General features: G+C 43.6%; 1 long non-coding RNA gene across 1 annotated transcript; it reads right to left on the bottom strand.

The window, feature by feature from the left end:
* Nucleotides 1–3,185: 3,185 nt before the first annotated feature.
* Nucleotides 3,186–14,221, bottom strand: LOC146028794 (uncharacterized). The gene is made up of 3 exons (XR_014455269.1): nucleotides 13,757–14,221; nucleotides 12,085–12,297; nucleotides 3,186–3,277 (listed from the first exon to the last, which is right to left on the bottom strand). It is a non-coding gene; the product is annotated as an uncharacterized LOC146028794 (long non-coding RNA).
* Between the last annotated feature and the right edge of the window lie 6,883 nt (nucleotides 14,222–21,104).

Here is a 21,104-nt window from a genome sequence, read left to right as displayed (position 1 = left end):
GTGGACGGCGGGGGGGGGATTGCCCATGAGAACGCCCAGAGTTTTATTTGTGTACCCATGAAAATGCTGGGCATTTCTATGGGTACATGGACGGCCAATGACTGCTGGGGGCAGGCAGCTGACATTACAGGATGTCAGCTGCCCGCCCTGTAGGAGTGTGCCCTGGTGCTGAGACAGCGCCCTCGCTCCCAGCACTGAAGCAGCAGCAGCAGGCTGAGAGGGAGTTGTGTCCTCAGCGGGACACAGCTACAGACAACGATGGACCGCAAAGCAAAGAACCATAAATCAAATCAATTGGCTGCCATTTAAAAACACTGCTTGCAGAATTTGAATGGCCTGCTTGTCAGGAGCCAATAACAGCTCCCAAATTGTCAGCCAATAAGAAGCAGCCATGGCAAGCCAATCAGTGCTCACTGCACTGACATCAGACACCGCTGGCAGGTGGAAAAAGCAAGTCCATCTGCAAAAGCAGAGCACTCCTCAAGACCCCAATGACCACGGCGATGGACAGAAGAGATCCAGTAGACACGTAAGAGACCAGAAGATTCCGGGATCAACAAAGAAGATCCCTGGTGCTGCCTGGAAGTGGAGAAGAAGTGGCACGGGCCACCGGCAGAAGACCAAACATTGCGGTTGGTCCCAGAGAGGCTAGTGGGGGTGTAAAGCACTAGAGCTGATGAAGCTCCCCCACGTGGCCTCTCCCAACGTTAGGTACCCACCTATCCCCTACCCTGGACCACCGGGTGATCAGGCATTAGGCCTGTGGGCACTATCAGGCCTTCTCTGCTTGTAGGCACTTTAGTCGGTCCCTCTCAGCCTGTGACATTTAATTATCATGCCCTCCTTGCCCTGGGATAATTGTTGGGCCCTTCTCGCCTGTGGTCTCTATTTGCTGGGCACTAGGCCCTGAACCAGGCACTAAGCCCAAGGCTCATTAGCTGGGTGCTAGGCCCGAGGCCCCAGTAGGCCTGGCTCTAGGCCCGTGAGCTATACTTTCAGGCACGAGGCCTGTGGACATTGACAGGCGCTAGACCTGACCCGCAGTTAGGAGGATTTTTAGTGACTTTGGCACTAGGCCATAGTCACTCGGGTAACTATAGGCAGGCACCTGGCCTGAGGCTTCATACCAGCCATTAGGCGTGCGGGTGATTAGGGGGCACTAGGCCCAGTAGTAAAGCGTCCCCCTGGTGCATTTATTGAAAGGTGCAAAGGCTGTCTGGCTACCACCTTTCCAGGTATACCCAGCAGAGAGAGAGAGTGTGTAGCTTCCTGTGGGTGGTTGGGGTTAAGAGGTGGATATGCTGTGCGGCTGTCACCTCTCTGGTCCCAAAGTAGGAGCAGCGGAAATAGCCAGGGGTGAGTGTAAGCTGGCCAGCTCTAGCTAGGTAGGGAGGTATAACACCAGAAAATAGACAGAGATTTAAAGAGACAATTCCGGTTGTAAATCTTGTACTATATTGCATGTGTGTTATGTTTGTGCAGAGCAAAAGTTGTTTAACCTGTTTATTACAGTACTGTTGCACCACACACACTTAGTCAGTTCTAGAGCTTTGTGTTGAAGTTGTGCCACATTGTCTCTGCCTATCTCCCTTCCTTCTGGGAGAAACATGGACCTTGTATGCAAAGTCAAGTTTTCACCTAGGTGCAGGAGTGCCAATAGGTGACACTTCAGGATTTGAGGCCATGTGCTAAGAATGCCGCTCCCTGGAGCCAGAAGTTGAGATGTCACGGGATGGAGAGCGCATCGGTCTGTGCTAAGGAAGGACCAAACTCACTTCTTCTCCTTCCTCTCCATCCTCCTAGGTGCCAGAAATTGCCAGGACCATGGTTCATCACAGGCTAAAGGTGGGAGGGTTTGCGGCACCAGGTTAGTGGTCAGGATAACCCTGCACGGCAGCAGGAACCACACCACCTCCTTACACTCCCCATTTTCGTCTAGCCACACGTAAAGTTTTCACTAACTTCTATTTGTGAAGGCAGGAGAAATCATTAGATGGCCAGTGACCATCAAATGCTTTGTCCTGCAGCGGAGGCATGCAAGGGGATGTGTTTTTGTTATACATTCCATCGCCTGTTACCGAGGGGAATCCGCAGTGGCAAGCAGTTCAGACGGGTCTCAGGCTCTCAGCCCACCTGAATCAGGCCCCTAGTGCTGCAGCTCATAAACCACCCTAATATTCCTGCGTCTTGTATAAAATTGGCACCAGAACCACAAATGAAGGACTATAATATTGAATCCAAAACACTGGTTGAAAGAGGATATTTTTTTTTACCTCATTTTGGAATCTGAGCATGGTAGGAGAACCAGAGGTCGAGCTTGGAAGTCCTAAAGGTGCCCATACACGTTACAATTATTGTATACAATATTGTATACAATATCACATTTCATAGCATATTGGTTTTGCGATGAGATCAGATGAGATGAGATCTAGTACAAAAAGTATGTGCAGCACATACTTTTTGTACTAGATCTCATCTCATCTGATTTCATCGCAAAACCGATATGCTATGAGATGTGATATTGTATACAATAATTGTAACGTGTATGGGCACCTTAACATATGCATTTCTAATTACCTGTGCAATCTAATCCTATAATAGTGAGAAGGAAAATCTTAGTCAGACCTGTTCTTTGGAAGTTTACAAGTCTTCCACAAGGTAGCACTCATCTGCTGTCTTCAAAGCAAAACTTTGCTATGGGAAGGGACCCTGCTGAATTTGTAAAACACCATGTCACAGATGTACATATTCATTTAATTGGCCTCTTGAGAAATAATTACTAACACACAGAGGGTTAACCAAATTAAGCTTTCCTAGGTGAAGAATATCCCCAGGCCCCAGATATAAAAAAAAGGTAAAATATCTGATTACATCTTGAAATATTAAATGAAGACGAACACTAATAAAAAAAAAATATATATATATATACACATACATACATACATACATACATACACACACTACTAGTACTATTAGAAAGAAGAGCACACGGAGGGCGCACCAGTGAATACAAATAGAAGTATTTATATAAAACAACATGAACATATGCTCTGCTCACACACATGGGGGTTTGAAATCTATAGCTTGCCAGCATAACACTATGTACACAATATATATATATATATATATATATATATATATATATATATATATATATATATATATATATATATACAGAAAAATTCCCAGGCGCAAAACTTCTCAAGTAGTCATCATACGGTTTCTTGTAGCATGCAGCTCTTAGCAGGGGCCGTACCAGGGTCCCGATTGGAAGTAGCTTGGAAAGAAGTGAAAAGAGCGCAACATGAGCCAAATGTAAAAAGGTAGTTTACTTGTAACAAATGCTCACATACATCAAGGATTTAAAATAAGCAGCTTGACAGCATCGGTCAGACCACGGACATGGTTATATTCATAAAGTCATAAGCTTTCCAATGACATATCACAATGCATGAAAACAAGAGAAATAGCATGGACCCTTATGGCAACACCATTTTTTAGTTTGCAAGGGCTGCATGTGCTGTCTCACAGCCAAATCCCCCTAAAAATGCTGTGCGACTGCGACTCCCGGGGTTATGGCCCCTGCTCACAAATAAAATGCAATGGCATCCTTCTGGGTGGGTGACAGGGAGAGGGTGACACCAGGGAGAGACAGTGAGTGCTATGGAGTGTGTAATAGCCAGTGGATACTAGGGAGGGAGTGACTAGGAAAGGTTGACAAGTAGGGTGATACCAGGGAAAGGCAATGGGTGACACCAGGGAGAGGCAGTGGATCACAGGAAGAAGGGGATAGCGGTGGGAGACTGGGAAATGTTGAAAGCAGTAGTTAACATGGAGAGAGTGACTCAGAGATGGTGACAGGTGTGGATGACAGGTAGAGGCTTTTGCCAGGAAGAGGTTGACAGCAGTGACTTAAAGAGAAAGGGAGACAGTAGTGGGTGACAGGGAGAGGCAATGAATGCTGCTAGTGAGAGGCAGTGGGTGACAGGAAGAAGGTGATACAAAGGAGAGGCAGTGGGTTACCTAGTGAAAGGTTGATGCCAATTAGTGGTGACAGCAGTGTTTGACAGGGAGAGGGTGACAATAGTGAGTTACACAGTAAGCCAGAGAGTGACTGGGAGAGGCAGTGAATGCTGGCAGTGAGAAGCAGTGGTGAATGCTGGCAGTGAGTAACAGGGGGAGAGAGGTGACAAGGAGAGGGTTACAGGAAAAGGGTGACAGCAGAGGGTTAAATGGAGAAAATTATGCTAGGGAGAGGTTGACAGCAGTGGGCAACAGGGAGAGGGTGACAGCAGTGGGTCACAGGGAGACGGTGACAGCAGTGGATGAAAAAGAGAGAGAGAGAGAGTGAAAGCAGTGGGTGAGAGTTAAAGGGTGACACCAGAGAGAGGAGACAACCATGAATGACATGGAAAGGGTGACACCAGGAACAGAGTGACAGCTGTGGAAGGTGATGCCAGGATGAGGTTGACGGCAGTGGGTGACAGGGAGAGGGTGACAGCAATGGATGACAGTGAAAGGGTGACAAACAGAGGGTGACAGAGTGGGGGTGATGCTAAGGAGAGGTTGACAGCAGTGGGTGACCTGAAGAGGGTGATGCCAGGGAGAGGGAGAGGGAGACCGCAGCAATGGGTAACATGGAAAGAGTGACAGTAGTGGGTGACAAATAAACAGTGTTTTTTTTTACAATTTTCCACCTACCAGCAGTACCTGGTACTCCAGTGTACAGATGACCACTAGGTACCACAGACAGGGGAGTATATATATTATTTTCTTACATACTTGCAGTAATCTAAAATTGTCCGCAAATTACTCAAGGTTTTTTACCTAACTCCCATTTGAATTCCCACCTATTTATTTATTTCTCGAAGTTATACTGTATTTTTTACTCATACATTTCCCTGTTTCCTGCTAGTTAGCAAATTAGATAAGTTCCACACATGTCACATTGATATGTTTAATGAATGAGCCAAGTTGCTGCTAATCTTTTGCATGTAGCTAAGGAAGAGTTGAAATAACTGGTCTCTAAGCTGCAGCAATTCAGAATTAAAGATGATGCATCCAAAGTAACAAGCAATAAGAAAACACAACAGAATAGAATCCAGGAACAATGCATGATGGGAATGAGTGAATTAGTGTCAGGGAATACTGTGTGTTGTCTCGCAAGAGTCATTATCAACACAAGAATACTATAGTCAATTACTATAAGCATCTTTCAACATATATTACATGACTAACATAAATCATTAAAATAAAATAATTATTAATGTTTGTTTGATTAATGATTGATAATGTCTGTAGTTGGAGGTTATAACTGATTAGTATCTCTGACACGTCTTACATTCTTTTTTTCAGCAGTAATAATGGTCTATGTTGAGGCCACGCTGTTTATAAATGTATTAAGTGTTTCAATAGAAGTACATGATTATTACCTGGAAGTCAGAAGACTCCACAATGGTAGATGTCATAAGAAATCAATAGCACTCTAAGTTGAATTAGTTGCCTCTAGTCTAGCAGTGCTCTTACAATGACATAACACATTGTGCTATTACCTACGTTGCTAAAAGCAGCCCAAAAATGTTATACACTGTGGGAAATCAGAGCATGATGACACAACATTAATGAAAAGGAAAAATATATTACTTAAGTGCTTTGTATAAAATGATAAAGGGACAAATTCAAAAAAATATATTACAACCACTGCATGTTGGTTTGGTTAAACTGGAGGAAAATGGCTGCACCCTAGGTATGACTAGATTTAAAATGCAGGTTTTCTTAGCAAATTAAACTCTCAGCTTCTCCAATGAAAGCATTAACAAGTGTCAAAGGCAAATATCTATTATGCTGATCTAGAGTAATTAGCTCTGTAGTAGGATGTATTGGTGCAGTGTCTACAGGGCCGGCGCCACCACTAGGCAGGTTTAGGCATTTGCCTAGGGCGCCGGCCACTGGAGGGCGGTAGTGAGCTGCAGGAGGAGCAGCAGCAGGGGCGGGCTGGGCCGGGGGGCAGGGTGCCACATGCCCCCCGGGCCGGTATGTAGTGGCTGGGCCTGGGCCGGCTGTGTGCATCTTGAAGTTGCACAGCCCTGCTGCCGCAGCCGTCTCCGGGTCCTGCTGCCATACACAGTCCTCCCTGTATGGCGACGGCCCCTCCAAAAATGGCCGCCGCCTTGGAGGAGACAGACACTAGAGGTACTGCTATACCTCTAGTGTCCGTCAGAGAGTGTCTGTCTGACAGCGCGGCCAGCGCTACCCGGAAGTGAGGCTTCTGGTAGCACTGGCGTGCTGTTTAAAAGGAACCCCATGACGACGAGTATCCAGGGCTGCTAAGAGGGGGAGCGGGTACAGTTTACCTGCGGAGGCCGCCAGCAGGAGCACAGGTGGCCCTGCACCAGGTCTGAATAAAAAACTGTACCATGAACTGTTCCTGCCTGGGACCGGATCATGGATGCTGCATGTAGTGAGAAGGCCCTGGAGGAGCTCATGGAGGTTGAGCTCAAGCTGACCATGCTAGGAAAAACTGCTTGCACTGTAAGTACATTGTTCTGCCTAGACTTTTACATGGTGTGTATGTGTATATATGTGTGTGTGTGTGTGTGTGTGTGTGTGTATATATGTATATATGTGTGTGTGTGTTTGTGTGTGTGTGTGTCTGTCTGTCTGTCTATCTATCGGTAATGAACAAACCGTGCCACTCCACTGGTTAAAGCAGGCAAATATGTGTAATGGGCATAACGGTGTGTGGCATTATGTGTAATGGGCATTACGGTGTGTGGCAATGTGTGTAATGGGCATTGCGGTGTTGGCATTATGTGTAATGGGCATTGATTATTTGGCATTATGCTTAATTGGCATTACGTTGTGTGTCATGTGGAATGGGCATTACGTTGTGTGTCATTATGTGTAATGGGCATTACGTTGTTGGCATTATGTGTAATGGGCATTATGGTGTGTGGCAATATGTGTAATGGGCATTGCGGTGTTGGAATTATGTGTAATGGGCATTGTTTAATTGGCATTACGGTGTGCGGCAATATGTGTAATGGGCATATCGGTGTTGGCATTATGTGTAATGGGCATTATGTTTAATGGGCATTGCGGTGTTGGCTTTGTGTGGAATGGGCATTACGGTGTGTGGCATTAGGTGTAATAGGCATTACAGTGTCAAATTTTGCAGTGCGCCTCTGGCGCGCGCTGTCCCTGTTTCGGGGTTGTGTATGTGTAGGGGAATGATTGTTTAATAATTGCTGCATACTACGAAGAGGGGAGAGGGTTGAGTGGTGAAAAGATGGTGATGGTGGTGGGCCACTTGCTTGTGTTGCCCCCCAGGCTGAAAGTTGCCAGCCAGCCCCTGAGCAGCAGGCCAGCAGTAGGAAAGCTACGCAGAGGAGAGCCAGAGGAAGGAAGCGAAGCTGCATCTGCCAACTTCAAGCAATTACTCAGCTATTCGGTGAGTCATTCGTGCCCTCCCTCACCCCGCTCGAGCCTGTCCATGTTAAACGTGCTGCCCCCATCCCTGGCTAGTCGTCAGCCACCAGGCCCTGGCAGCAATCCTCATCAATCTCCAGTAGACGCCCACCCCTCCCCCCATTCGTGGCACCCGTGACCCCCCCTCCCCCCATTCGCGGCACCCGCGACCCCCCCTCCCCCACACAAGCTACCCTCTCCCCCACACAGGCTACCCCCCTCATGCTCTCTCCTCACAACCTCAACCCCCCCTCCCCCATTCGCGGCACCCACGACCCCCCCTCCCCCGCACAGTCTACCCCCCTCATGTTCTCTCTCTCTCCCCTTACAGCTCCAAACCCCCCCATTCATGGCACCCACGCCCCCCCTTTCCCACACAGCCCCCCCACAGGTTACCCCCTCATGCTCTCTCTCCCCTCAAAACTCCAAACCACCCCTCCCCCCATTTGTGGCACCAGCGATCACCCCCACCATTCCCCACACAGGCTACCCTCTACTGCCTCCCCTTCACAGCTCCAACCCCCCTTACTACAGGCTACCCCCTGTACTAAACACCGCTCCTACCAATAGCACCCCTGCCTGGACAATGCACATCACCGCAGACAGCACCACCGACAGACAGTCTGTCGGCGGTGCTGTCTGCAGTGATGTGCACTTGTCCAGGCTAGGGTGCTATTGGCAGGAGCAGTGTTTGGGGGAAGGGGGTGCTGGTAGGGATGTCTGCGGAGGCATTAGTAGGAACGTGGTGTGTGCTGTCTGTAGTGGCAGTGTTCAGGAATGGGAGGGTTGCTGGTGGCAACGGTGATGTCCTGGGCAGCTATGTGTTGAAGGTGTGTTTTTTGAAGGAGGGGGGGGGAGGCGGCTTGCAGAATATTTGCCTATGGTGCTGAGAAACCTTGCACCGGCCCTGAGTGTCTATGTGCTCAATCAGGGTCCACACACAGCTTTTACAATGAATAAATGAAATGATTCCTTACCAGCAGCATAAATAAACAGAAAGGGCACTATCTCATTATCCACTCACTGCTCGACTACTGCAATATTCTGCTCACTGGCCTCGCTCGCTCCCATCTGGCTCCTCTGCAATCTGCCCTTAACTCTGCAGCCAGGCTTATCTTCCTCTCCCGCTGCTCCACTTCTGCCACTCCCCTTCAACAAAATCTGCACTGGCTCCCATTCCCCTAGAATCCTCTTAAAACACCTCACACTCACATACAGGGCCATCTCTAATTCGATTGCTCCATATATCTCCTACCCCATCTCCATTTATACTCCCTCAATGGTCGGCCAACAACTGTCGTCTCTCCTCCACCCTGATCACTGCTTCCCACGCTAGAGTACAGGACTTTGCACGTGCTGCACCCCTTCAGTGGAACGCACTCCCTCGCTCCATTAGACTCTCCCCGACTTTGCAAACTTCAAATGGGCACTGAAAACTCACCTATTCATTAAAGCGTACCCTTCCACTGCATAACTTAGTTCTGAGGCTTGTCCTCCGACCCCTGCTGCATACTTTGGCCATCTCTGTCTGCTTACATCCTGCTATCAAGCCACCTCCCACTCGATTGCACCTCATGTAATCTGCCTGTCTCCCCTTCCTACTAGATTGTAAACTCCTCAGAGCGGGGTCCTCTTCCCTCCTGTTGTCAAATCCCTCTTCTTTTCACATTTCACTCACAGCTCTCCCATACTCAAAGCGACCATCTTCTTCCACATTGTCATCTCCATCATTGACCACCAGCCCCTAGTAGCACGTTGATCAAGCCCTCACTACTTACATTTAAGCTGTAATGTGTACTGAATTGCGGCATTCATTTTTTATAGAAGTATCAACACTTCTATGACAAAAAGTGACACATTGGTAGCTATAATCATGCATAGCTGGAGAAATCCTTACACTGTGTCAATTCGGATTCTTAAGGCCTTTTTGACGCTTATCTTGATAAAGGCACCTCAGTGGGCTGAAACGTGTTGATTACAGTGTCTGCCAGATATATATATATATATATATATATATATATATATATATATTTTTTTTTTTTACATGAGGTAACACGTTGTTTGTTCTTTTGCACACCAGATCACTATCATCCTCGTGCAATAGGAGTGTGATTATTATTTAACATTATTACACTCTAAAAAAAAAATTATATTTTCCACCTATGTGGAAAATCATATGGGATATCTCCACCCATTGAACTGAGGAGATTTGGAGACAGTGGCGGATTAAGCATGGGGTGACAGGGGCGGTTGCACGGGGCACCCACACATAAGGGGCCCCCACACCAGCACTTCTGCCAGTGTGGGGCTCCTGTCACCCTGTACTAGGGCAGTGGGGTCGAGCAGCGGTCTGGGCAGTCAGTGCCAGTGATGGGAAGTCAGCAACGGGGTCCCTGCAGTGGATGGGAACTGGTAGCCAATACCGCTACTAGGACCACAGCGCTGGCTGCTCAGACCGCTGCAGGGACCCCCTGCTCGCCTGTGCTGCCCAGGTGACAACCTCCCCCGGGGAAGGGGGGGGGGTGTCGGGGGGGGGGGGGTAGGATGTGTCTGTGGGGGGATGTGCCGGTGGAGGGGGATGTGTCTGTGGGGGCCCCACAATTTTGTTGTCCAGGGCCCATACTTAATCCGCCCCTGTTTGGAGATTCATTTACTGGACTGTATCTATTAGCACTTGTAAAATGCCTCCTAAAGAAACCTTGGAATGTTCTAATGTCTTTTGGAGAGTGCCAGTGTGACTTCACCAGAAATTTGTGTTTCTAAAATGTATGGACCTGTCGGAAGTTAACAAGATTCTGGTAGAAAATATTAGTTTTCATTAACAGTTCCCTTTGCCTTCCTGTACACCCGGACCCTATTGTTATTCTTCAGTTCCAGGTTGCCTAGAGTATCTCCTGTCTTTACAGCAGATGTCCTTACCTGGTTGTCAGTGGTAGTTAAATTAGCTCATAAATTAATCTTACATAAACTGACCTCTTCTTCTCCCCCAGATATTTTTGTCTATGTGCTAATTGGCCTTGCTTGCACAGTCTATTTATCCATGCAATGCTGACCTCACAAGGCCACACATCAGTATTGCAAGCAGGGTTAACACTGTGCCCATTTTGGCTAACTTTCTATACAGTTTTGATGACACAGTTGGAGCCATGCTTGTTTATCCCATGAAAGCACCATAGCTTTCCACCTTGATGCACTGTTTGCTAAGAATGCGATACACATGCGTGTGAGACACTCACACGCCCTCGTCTCGGCAAATGGCCCGCAAGATAAACAAGTATCGCTCCATCTGTATAGTCAAAATTGTAAGCCAAAACTGCACTGCGTGTACACACCTATAGTTATTATTGTATACGTAATAATACATTTTTGGTTCATTTTAGGTTTATGTAGTATTTTTATACTGAAAAATTTGTAAAATTGTGATTTAAATACAAAAATATGTGATAATAACAAAATAGCTATAATCGGTTATGTGATTGTTAAATATGAAATATGCCTATTGAAATGACTGATCACAGATCATCATCATTATAATTATAAGAAAGGGTTAAATTATTTCTTGTTCATTTTTTCCTACCCTGTACATGAGTTGTTTCTTTGCAATTGGTACTTAGTTGCTTATTACTATTTAGAGTAGTATTTCTGGGGACAGATGCATATTGGGAGCAGAATACACCCTGTATATCTGGACGCATTTTAGACAAGATTTTTAAACAATATGCACAATAATGACATTTTTGTGCATATCGTCTAAAGCAGGGGTGGCTAAACCAGTCCTCGAGATCTACCAACAGTCCACATTTTCCAAATCACCTAGCTGGTGCACAGCTGTAGTCATTACTAACTGTCACATTGTCAGACATGCTGCATTCATTCCTACTATAGATCCACAGGTTGCCTGAAAAACATGAACTGTTGGTAGATCTTGAGGACAGGTTTGGCCACCCCTGGTCTAGAGTGTACGCAGAATATCGTTAATGATGTGTACTCCTATGGGTGAGTAAAGGAAAATAAAATGCAAAGGAACAGGACCAGCTGTTTGACTTTAAATCAATGTTAAAAGCCGCCCCTAATAAACAAGATGTTAGATGAAAAGTGTGCAGTGATTGATACAAAAGATGTGTTGCTAGGCAAAACTTTAGATATGATGTGACATTGGCCCTTATACAGATCTGATCACAGTACACATTTGTTCTCAAAATAGACAAAACCATGTGCACTACAGGTGGGGCAGATGTAACATGTGCAGAGAGAGTTAAATTTGGGTGGGGTGTGTTGAAACTGAAATCTAAATTGCAGTGTAAAAATAATGCAGCCAGTATTTACCCTGCACAGAAACAATATAACTCACACAAATCTAACTCTCTATACATGTTACATCTGCCCCACCTGCAGTGCACATGGCTTTGCCCATTTTGAGAACAAATTTGTACTGCGGTCAGATCTGAATAAGGGCCTTTCTTTGACCTGTTATCTGGAGATGAGGATCACTTGATTTAGACTAAAGCATGCAAAATGCGAAAACTTATAATGGCAAATGTTGTGAACATAAATACGTAGACCACAGGTAGAATTGATGAAAAAAGGTTTGAATTCTGTTAAATTTATTTTCCTCACTTTCCTCACTTCTTGTAATGTAGATGTAAATGAGAAGAAATTACAAAATTCAAGGGAACTTGTTTGTGGAAGAGGTACCAGGTGATCCTCCGGGTGTGGTAAGGTCTTCTGCTGGTCTCATTGCTGATTTTCATTCACAGAGTCAAACATGGGAGGCACGAGAAGCCATCTGTTATATTTCATGCCTGAGTCTGAACACTGGCCCCATGATTACTGTTGAAATAAATATGAAAAACAAGGAAAATGTTTTTAATTAGATGGTTTTTAATGTCAATTACTCTTATTGCTTATTGTAGTAGTCATGGATTGCACAATGATATTACACATGAGAATAACACCAACAGGCAAACTGAATGGAGGATGTCTTGATAACCCAAAACAGATACCGTATTTGCCGGCGTATAAGACGACCCCCCAACATTTCCACTCAAAATATAGTGTTTGTTATATAAGTGCACCCGGCGTATAAGATGACCCTCCCACTTGGAGGCATGTTTTTCAGGGGAAAAAAGTAGTCGGTACTTATGTAATATCTGGGCTCCCGTTTTTCTTATGAGACCACGACCCCTTGCGGGGCTCGCTGCGCTCACCACACTTCGGGCACGGTGGCTCGCTGCGCTCGCCCTACTATATAAAATCAACTCCATGCGTAGTTGGATAGTAGGGGTATGAAAAAATGGGGTGCATTTAACATGGGAGCCCAGATAATACATAAGTCTTATACGCCAACAAATACAGTAAATATTTTTGATGTAAAAGCTATATTCAACTCCTGTGAATTTCCAAAAGTCATCTTAGTGCATTGTTTAGAAACAACTGGAAAACAAATATATGGGCTCTGAATTTGCAGGGCATGCTGGTCCCTGTAGTGCCACATAGATGAACTCCAGGTAAGCTGGCTCTCAATTTAGATGTACTGTATTTGTATGTGATATTATCATGTAGCTTCACTGTAGACAATTATTTGGCTCAGAGTGGGTACTGTTATCATGCAGAGTATGGACCTCCAGTATCAGGGAAGCCACGAAGAAGCCTGGAGGCTTAACATATCTTTGCAAATATATGTAACTGATGCCCCTTGTACACTAACCGATATTTTAAAGGAAATTGCTAATTTTTCTCCTTCTGAATTATAGCATTAAAAAAAATCGCTTAACGTGTATGCTAAATATCAGCTACAATGCACACTCATGCGAGTTGTTAATGATGCCCTACATCGTCCTGCATGTACAGAAAATGGAGCACATTGTAAATGAGGTCCATGCTGCAGAATGCAGCATGCTCAATGCTGCCCCCCCTGCTGGCATCGGCAAGTGTGTATTCACTGGCCAATGCAAGCACCTTAGCGGGCGCCCTTCACTGCCGATATCGCTGGGCACAAACATCACATAGGGCCTTATTCTAGTTCACTCTTAGAGGCAAATATGCTGTTGCCCCTAAGTATGCTGAGGAAAACCTGTTTTTTGTATCTTTATAGTCTAAAACAACCTCCTCCCTTTCAGAACCTCAGGGGCATTACTAATTTTATTGAGCAGCTTCCTTTGTATGATTTAAGACATAGCAACTGCAAGAACAAAGTGCTGAGGAAATCTGGGAAACAAGACTGATTGTGCTAAACTGACACAAAAACACACTTTAATGAACTGACGTTGATATTTACAAGAAAGAGTACCTGTTGGACTTGTCAAAATCCATATTACCAGATACATCAGAACTGTTTATATTGAAGTTCTCCTCTGTGAAAAGAGATTCATTGTGAGAGGAGCATTGGTTTATGTATGATTTTACTGCATGCACAAATACAAAACTTGAATTCTGTTGCAATAATGCCACCATCTTTACAGACTGTCCAATATCAGGATGGAGAAGAAAGGACTTCCCAAATTGCTGGTCTTATGGCTGTTTATTGAGTCACTAAAAAAACTATAATTCCTGTAAGGGTTCAGGGAGGTGCAGTGTGAAAGGGGTAGACATCACAATTTCCATGCCGCGATGCATATGTATGGCAAGGATGAGCATGGCTACATCTGTACTACATGGAGGATATACGGTATATATAAGATATACAGATATATACAGTATTACATTGTAGAGCAGCTTTGCTGTACAACAAACCATGATTGAAAACACAGCCTACACACTGATAATGTGAGTGCACTTAAAATGACTAGATGACTTCCTGGAGGGTTACATATAATTTTACACTGCAAAATAGCTTCTCCCAACAAATCACCAAGTGTTATGGACACAGCAGTGCAGACAGAGGCCAGCATTACAAATCATAGTGCATTAATGTACTTATTAGGCAATTTGCCTAGTGTGTTACACTACTGTGTGGTGTAATATGAATAAGGGGTTAATAACCCCAGGTTAAAAACACCCAGGTCTTGCGTAAGCAATAAAAAAGAACCCTAGGCCTTCCGGAACTTCTTATAGATTAAAACTCCCCAGGTAACAATAACATTTTTATATTTGTTCATTTAGCAGTTTTCAACAATAAAGCAGTTTATGTATTTATATTAGATTTCTTTCATGCTTCCCTAGATTTTCCTTTTTTTCTTGCAGGGGTAGGGTCATTTTAATCTTGCCCAGGGCACCAAAACCCTCGTTACACCTCTGGGGTTGTTGCTTGAAAATTTTTAAAACATTCCGCAACTACCGTTTCCACATGTTTTACTCACTCAAGTTAAGTAATAGTCTCCTGAGCCATCAACAAATACAGCACATAAAAGGTACATGTGTGGGGCTCCTGGCACCATTAATTCTTCAACTACTGTATAATTGGTTATTAAGATTTTACTGCTAAGGGGGTTATTCAATCCCCTGCCACTATTTCAGATGGGGGAAATAGCAGCGGGCGCATATTAAATGCTGTCTTTCCCGACAGCATTGAACAGGCATCTCCGCAAAACAAGGCCAACTTTAAAAGCAGTCAGGCTCGTTTTGCCGAGAACGGCCATGGATTGTCAAGCCGACCCGACAGTCATGACCCGGGATTGAATAAACCCCCACCATCTTGTTAATGTTTAACTTGGTAAACTATTTTGTTTTCGATTAACGTATATATTGTATATAACTTGTACAAGATAATTTAATTATGATTGTCCAATGTGCCCAACAGTCTGTCTTATGTAACAGTCAAACACAATTATCCAAATAAAGATAATCACATGTTTACAGATTATGGGCCAGATGCACTAAACTTCAAAAGTGATAAAATGGAGAGTGATAACCAGCCAGCCAATCAGCTCCTATCTGCCATGTCTCAGACTGTTTTTGAAAAATATCAGTCAGGAGCTGATTGGCTGGCTGTTTATCACTCTCCTTTTTATCACTTTTAATCTTAGTTCATCTGGCCACAAGTCTTTTCACAGTTTGCATTATTTAAATATTTTTTATATACTTTAAAAAAAAGTCACTTGTGAAAGTATAACTGTATATCTGTATATGTGCACACATTTTTTTAGGCATGTTCTGAATGGTGTTACTGTCCATACAGTATTTTATGCTACACAAACTAGCGTAGGTCTCATTCTGCATCAGCGGTTATGTTTTTGTATTTTATTTAATCTGAATTCTCTGCAGAACAGGCATTATTCCAAGAAAAGCTTTCTTTAATTAGGTAATTGAAACTGAATACGTACATACAAAATAACATTTCGTAAGTATTGGATAATTGCTTTTAATAGCTTGACTTAAGTTCCAAATGAACACTGCATGATTGGAATATTTAACAGCAATTTTGTTTTCTTTGAAATTACAATTTACTATTTTTACAATTTACTATTATGTGGCATGCAGCTCAAAGAATTCAGATCTTTAATATTATAAAACAACAGATTGATCCCTTTTAGTTTCATAAAATAATAAAACAATCATCTACATAATAGGATAAACAAATTTTTTGTCATAATGTCATATTGTCATATTGTAGATTGTCAATCTTTAAAAAATGTTTTAAAAGAAAAACAAATATCCGGTGTGTGAGAGTCCAATATTATTGATGAAGGTGCTAAATCCATGTTGTTTCATTTTGAATAATATGGCCCTGATGTAAAGTTTGATTCATACAGTATGTTCATAAAACACATCCCAAAACAAAATCAGAAGTCCATAGTTGTGCAACAGAAAGGTATAAATACAGTACATGCCCATATTCAGTCTGATGCATCTAATCTATTATATATATTTATGCAAAAGTCAATCTACTGTAGGGCATGCATGTCCAAACTATGGCCCTCCAGGTGTTGTGAAACTACAAGTCCCATCATGCATTGCCACAGTTTTGCTATTAGGGAATGCTAAAACTCTGGCAAAGCATGTTGGAATGTGTAGTTTCATAACAGCTGGAGGGCCATAGTTTGGACATGCCTGATCTAGGGGCATCTTGACATCTAGAGTTAAATACGTTTGATTTAGAAAGTACTAGTCGAGCATATACTTTTGTTCTGAAAAAAAAAACTATTTAGACTAAGTACAACATTATACTGACTAAAGTTTTTTTTCACCAAGCCCATGGAGTGCCGCTGTTTGTTTCTATTGCTGTCTATATAGCAATAGCTGTAGTCTGACTGGGGATACACCTAGCTCCTGGCGAACTGAATTATAATACTTAAAATTGGTCTGGAAGTTATCCAACTTATACCGATTGTTCACACTCACGAATGAGTGTCTGCTTCTCCGCCCAACATTGATTGTGATTCCTGGTTGTTATGGAGCCTATTTGATACATCGACCGAAGATCAGAGTTTTTATACTCTCAGTCCATTTACAACGGCATTTCCAATTGATTGTATGCTGAAAAATCTCGGCTTTTGATTTATAGACCTAATTGGATCCAGATCACCCCTGAGGAAGTCCTAACGGACAAAACGCGTAGGGTCGTATCTGTACAAACTTCATTCTGGTGTTGGATCATCTTGTTGGATCTACTGTTCAAATTTTATGTAAAGTCTTATCATTGAATTTAAATTTTATGTACTAATAACTGTAATAAATACAGATTTTTAACAGTGTGTAATTTCTGTGGTGAAAAATTATATTGGGCGCACTCCTATTCCTTTTCTTGTTTCTATCAGTATCTGTTGTGCCTTTATTAACAGTGAGGCACTATAGAAGTGCTGCCCCCACATTAGCGCAAAAAAAAGAACACAACCCCCCTTTGTTTTATATATATATATATATATATATATATATAATTGTCGTGCAGTCGGCAGCTCCACCATAAACGATTCCAACAGACCCTGGTGCCTTCCCTGGCAGGGAGACTCTCACCACCACAAATACAGAGACAGTTAGGGCGGCACTCGCTGGATTTCAGAATGAAGAATTACTCCTGGACACAGGCAGTTCAGTTCAACGTTTCAATCTTTAAACAGATTTTTTTCAAGAACAACAATACAAACTTACTCACCAACTTTTAAAGACAAGTGATGCTGGAAAGATGCCATAGCGTGCGTTGTTCCTCCCCCAGCGTTCAATCAGGCTGTCACGCTATGCGGAATGACGTAATACCGCCGCTCAGAGTGGTCAAATTGATCTCACTCCGTTAGGCTGCGCGTGCTACTGCGCATGTGCAAGCCTCTGCAGTTGTGTCATCGGCAACCTACAACAGTCAGGAAATCTCCGGTACTGATGTGTGCGCAACTGTGCGCTCGGGGACATATAAAGTCTCCCTTCCATGCCTACCAATCGGAACTGACACCAATGCACCTAAATATAGCAAGCAGGCAGCCTGAGGTCCCTTGCTGGAGGATTACAAAAGCACTATATAAAAAAGTGATAAATAAAGTGAAAAAATAGTGACATGTAAACATGGTCGACACTGTGTCGACACCTGACACCATATACGAAAAAAATACAAAAAATGGTTTAAAAACACATGTGATCCTGTGGAAGGATCCAAAATGGGTGACAGAGCCCTGTCAACCAAACACGACTATGGCTAATGACATATATAATTAAATAGGACATGTATCTGGCACAAATGACTTATGAAGAAGCAGGCTAATAGGTATAAAGATGACAAATAACAAACAATGAAAAAACAACAAGGTAGCTAGCAACAAAAAGGGCAAAATATGCATGGGCTGTACAGGCTGTGTAGAAAAATTGCATGCTGTGCACTCACGTCACCATGATAAATAAAGCAACAAGGCAGCCTATGGTAAAGAGCCTATATGGCATAATAATCTCCCTGACTGTTGATGGCATCAAGTGCCTGGAAAAATGAGGGGGGAAAAGGGCATCACTGGAAACAGGCAAAGGAGATTGACTCATTGAGACCCAACGGGGCCACCGAGTTCAGTTTATGAATCCAGAAAGTCTCTAATTGTAATAAGATCTTCTCTCTGTCTCCCCCTCTTTTGGACTTCGGTACGTGGTCAATTAATCTGTATTTTAGGGTGGCCAGTGAATGTTTGGCCTCGACAAAATGTCGGGCCACTGGTTGGTCTATTTCTTTTCCACTCAACGCTAATCTAATGGCGGAGCGGTGCTGACCTGCTCTTTCCCTAAACATACAGATGGTCTTCCCCACGTAAATGAGGCTGCAGGGACAAGTGATCATGTAGATCACAAAACGGGAGGTGCACCCCAACACATGCTTTATGGGGAATTTTTTGCCAGATCTCGGATGTGTGAAGAAATGGCCAGTGTCTAGATGACTACACGTTGCACATCCAGTACAACGGTAGCATCCAGGCTTCCTACTCAAGAAATTGGTTGGGGCTGTAGACCGACCCGATACATCGTTGTGCACCAACCAATTTTTGAGATTTTTCCCTCTTTTGTGGCCTATCATGAGTTTTGATGACTTCAGTGATTTTATGCCTGAGTCCGTATTGATTAAGGGCCAATATTTTTTGGCTACTTTTTTGACAGTATTACTCATGGTACTGTATTCATTTACAAAAATCATGGTCTTGGACATGTCCTCAGTTTTCTTGCGGACTTGTTTAATTTCTTCTCTAGGTTTTTGAAACACTTTTTGCTTAGCTTTCTCAAGAGTCTTGGGACAATATCCTCTTGACAAAAATTTATCAGACATACTTTCCACCTCCTTTAGTGCCTCAGTGTCTACGTTGGTGATCCGTCTCGCCCTAAGAAACTGCGAGTACGGGAGACCTTGAATGAGGGAAACAGGGTGGTGGCTACTGGCATGCAGTGCCACATTACAGTCAGTGGGCTTATGAAAGATTTTGGTAAAGAATTTATTTTCGTGCCATCTGATGTTAACATCAAGATAGTCAATGCTTTCATGACTGCACTGGTAAGTGAATTTAATATCGGAATGCATCTGATTAATTTCTGCCATGACTGCGTGGAATTTTGCGGCATCACCATCCCATAGGACAATGATGTCGTCTATATATCTGTAAAAGAAGCGAGTATGTTGTGAAAAAGCATCATTATTCAAGAACAGATTTTTTTCAATATCGAACATAAAAATGTTCGCCACAGATGGAGCCACGTGAGATCCCATTGCGCACCCCCGCAGCTGTCTGTAGAATGAGTTGTCAAAAAGGAAATAATTCCTGGTAAGCGTTTTCTCCAACAATTCTACAAACAGCTGAACGGGGGGGCCCTGGTACTCACTTTGTGTGGAAATAAATCTTTGTACACTCTCAATTCCTGCTGTTTGGGGAATACTGGTGTACAAAGATACCACATCTATAGTACACAGTAATAATTTCTCAGGAAGTCCAGAGAGAGAGAACAGTTTTTCGAGAAGCATATTTGAATCTTTCAGAAAAGTTTCTTGCTTCTGTATCAGCGGTTGGACGTAGAAATCAAGATACTTTGAGATGGGACTATACAAGGAGTCCCTGGCCGAGATGATGGGTCGGCCAGGGGGAGCGACCAGGGACTTGTGTATCTTGGGAAGTGTGTATAACAAAGGGACTTTTGGAAAGTCACATAATAGGTTATTTTGGACAGATTCAGAGATCCAACCATGCTGCGTCGCCATACATAGAATTCGATCCAACTCAGTCTTGTATACATTAGTGGGGTCCTTGTCAAGCTTCTGGTAAACCGCTTTATCCGATAGCTGACGGTAGATCTCTTTTTTGTAGGTATCCGTGTCCTGGATAACCAGGGCACCCCCTTTATCTGCCGAGCGAAAGACCACCGAGTGGTCCTTGCTCAATGTTTGTAAGGCCGTGTATTCTTCCCGACTGAGGTTGTAATTGGTCGACTGACAATTTTTATGTGCTGTCGACACTTCATGGTCCAATATCCTCATAAAAGATTTAATAGATGGATTTAGAGAGTTTGGTTCAAAGTTCGATTTTTTCTTTACAGGTTGAGGGTCATAGTTAGAAACACTAGGAGAGTCAGAGAAATATTCTTTTAATTTGAGTCCTCTATTGAGACGCCACATTTCTTGTTTCCACCCAAAAGGGTTGAATTTGTTGGTTGGACAAAATGTAAGTCCTTTGTTTAATATTCTCTCTTCTGTAAGAGTCAAAGATCTGGAAGAAAGGTTGACGATTATGGTTTCTTCCCTTGCGTTCTTTTTGCGGACCCTCTGCCCTTGGCCCCCACGGCGTGTGCGCGCCCTCTGCCTGTGACCTTCTGGGCACGAGTTTCTACCCCTAAAGGGGGTTTACTTAGAGGGTTGTCCGATTGGCGATCTGACTCACTGTATGAAGAGTTTGATCCACTTGATTTTTCAAAGCGGTATCTCTGCCTGTACCTGCCCTCCCTTCTCTGTGTGGTATAATTGGATGGACCTCTGCCCGTTGCCCAAGTATAGACTCTTTGTTCCTGGTAGTCTAAGTCCACTTTTAATAATTTCTCTTTTTTGTATTTGATGAGTTTTTGTCTGTATTCTGTAATCTGGGTATTGAGCTTTCCAATCCAATCTGTGGATGTGTCTTGTAAGAAAGTGGGCTTATGTAAGGATTCAAACGTTTTGATTTTTTCAGCGATACAAGCTACCTCCCTGGCTGACTCCTCTATAACTAAAAGGATCAGATCCAGGGAGCACTTGTTCAGTATCGCCACCCACTTTTTGC

The sequence above is a fragment of the Crinia signifera genome, chromosome 1, assembly GCF_055691185.1.
Source record: "Crinia signifera chromosome 1, ASM5569118v1, whole genome shotgun sequence".
Classification (NCBI taxonomy): Eukaryota; Metazoa; Chordata; class Amphibia; order Anura; family Myobatrachidae; genus Crinia; species Crinia signifera.
Note: the sequence above shows the minus strand (reverse complement) of the source record. Positions and strands in the feature narration are given on the sequence as shown.